The sequence below is a fragment of the Echinops telfairi genome, unplaced genomic scaffold (genome assembly GCF_000313985.2).
Source record: "Echinops telfairi isolate 266 unplaced genomic scaffold, ASM31398v2 ScPeMD7_140;HRSCAF=443, whole genome shotgun sequence".
In the NCBI taxonomy this organism is placed as follows: domain Eukaryota; kingdom Metazoa; phylum Chordata; class Mammalia; order Afrosoricida; family Tenrecidae; genus Echinops; species Echinops telfairi.
The window spans coordinates 120007-122523 of NW_022104038.1; the positions used below are offsets into that span (position 1 = coordinate 120007).

Consider the following 2517-nt stretch of genomic DNA (forward strand, 5'->3'; position numbering starts at 1 on the left):
ATCACACACGACCCAAGGCCATTACTGGGTAGTGAGGGCACCCCTTATCCAAGCTAAAAGCATTGCTTTGCATGGAACCAGATACCTTTCTGCAATTAAAAAAGAGTCTTGGCCGAATTCCAATGCCCCTTACGGGATCTTGTGGAGGTAGGTTCAACTCCTAGCATCTGCGATTGCTTTTATAAACACCTTTTGCCTCTCATACCAGCTCTTCAGCTTGACCTTTGAGGTGCGCCTGCCTCCTGTGTCGCCAAGCCCGAGTTACAATATCGTGCCTTGAAAACATTGTAGCTTTTTGCCTTGTTTCCCCGTGGGGAAGCTTCTCCAAGAGAAGCCTCAGCCCTGAGCGCATTTTGCTCTCCAGCCCAGCGATACCATAAAGAATCCGGACTGGTTGGCGAGCCATCACCGTCTGCTCACCAAGTGAAATGTGCACAATTGCCGCTAGAGGGCGGTGGGCAGGCAGCACGCCTCGCGCGCCTCCGGCCACGCAACGCGCCTGCGCAGCTCCGCCCAGGCCTCCCAGCCGCCGGGCCTCGCGGGCCGCAGGAGACAGATAGGGGAGGTGCAGGCCCTTCTTCTCGGTGTCTAGAAACAGATTTGCTTTTGGATTTTCACTACGTCAGAGCTCTGTGCGCGAGAGAAAAAGCCCTGGCTTTTGCAATGGCGACGGTGGCACTAAGTTATGAATTTAAAATGTTATAAAAGTTACATTGTTTTAGAAGCGGAACTTTATCCCATCAGGAAGGAGTGCGAGCACACAGAGTACCTGTGGGGTTCCATGGTGTAATGGTTAGCACTCTGGACTCTGAATCCAGCGATCCGAGTTCAAATCTCGGTGGAACCTAAGTTTTTTACCTCTGCTTTTGAGTCCAAATTAATTCGATGGCAGTGAGGTTTTTCTCTACAATCCCGTTTAAGTGTGCTTGGTAAGAAATTAGGTGTTACCCGGAAACCAGGCAGTGTGACCTAGCATGAGAGGTGCAGGCCCCCTGCACTCACCTATGAGAATGTTGTATTGAGTGAAACATTTCCTTAGTTTGTTGCTTTATAAAATAAAGAGAATTTATTTCATGTAGGAGTAAGAAGAGCCTACAGAACTGAGGGAGAAGATAAATCCTAATGGGCCATCCACCGCCTCCCCCCCCAACACCATCCCCCACAGAGAATGAATTTAGGATGACCAGAATCATGTTTCATTTCTCATTGAGAAGTGAGGATTTGCGAAAATCTTCCATTTGCCTTTTAAACATAGTTTGCTCTCAGATATTTAAACCCCACTGGATTACCACGTGAAACACTGAAGCACTGTACTGCCCGTTGGACAAATAGAGTCAGACACACACTGACTCTATTTCCACGCGGTTCCTTCCCTTCTTTCTACCCTACACCACACACACTTGCTGCTCATGCTGAATATGCCCAAAAGAAACCACGCAATTTAAAAATTGTATCCTACACTGTCTCTGTAATAATTTTGTATTAATAAAATTAAATGCCTTCTTTTTGCTAGTTAGCTGAATTGAGACACATATTTAAGGCAAGACAAAGATGTTACTGGAGTTCTAAGAAGTCCAAAATGTTGCTCTTAGTTTAATCTGGTCTATAGCTGTTCCTAAAACATTTATAATCCCAGATACAAAGTGTCAACCTTTCGATAATCTTAAAGATCTTCCTTCAGTCAGTATTGTACTGCCAAAATTGTTGTCATTCATTTTACTCATGCTGTCTCCAGTGTAATCAATCTTCTGCCTCCTCCCATTTCTACCTTCCTGAAGTTACTTCATTTCTCAGCATTCCATTTTATGAATGTACTGCCGTTTGATCATTCACCTGTTGAAGGGCATATGGATTGCCGTATGAATATGTTGCAGTTTATTCATCATCTTTTAAAAATGGGAAACCCGCAGGGTTCTACATCATTTGATAGTATTTTATCAGGTTGGAGGCTACAAAAAATTCATGCATGCACAAGTTTATTCCAAAAAAACATGTTTAAACTTGTTCTGTGATCAGTGGATACATGAGGCAAGGCCGCTCTGTAATTCACTTGTCTTAGTTCCATTTGAATGCCTTCTGAAAAAAGGGGGATTACTCTTTGTGTTGGGGGAAAAGTTAACTTTATGGATAAGGTTAATATCATTTTTAAAAAACAAAACTTAACTGGACATCTTCCCAAATCATTGGAGCTTTGCCACAAGTCTACAGAAATGCTGCCCCACATTTAAAAGCAAACACGTTTTACATGGGTCAAGGGTTTGAAGGATAATTAAAAGGCCTGAAAAAATGAATTCGGGCCAGAAAGGTCATTTCAGAAGATATGGAAACCATTTTTGATAGATGTCGATTTGGTAATATTGATATTCTCAAAGGATACTAGGCAATCACAGGGGGTTATTATTTTCTTAATCATTTTATCGGGGGCTCATACAACTCATCACAATCCATACATCCATCCGTTGTATGTCAAGCACATTTGTACATTTGTTGCCCTCATCATTCTCAAAACATTTGCTT

The 2517-nt window shown here is 43.0% G+C and overlaps 1 non-coding gene across 1 annotated transcript; it reads left to right on the forward strand.

Annotated features, from left to right (window-relative positions):
- The first annotated feature begins 775 nt into the window (after positions 1–775).
- Positions 776–847, forward strand: TRNAQ-CUG. The gene has a single exon. It is a non-coding gene; the product is annotated as a tRNA-Gln (tRNA).
- The last annotated feature ends 1670 nt before the right edge of the window (positions 848–2517 follow it).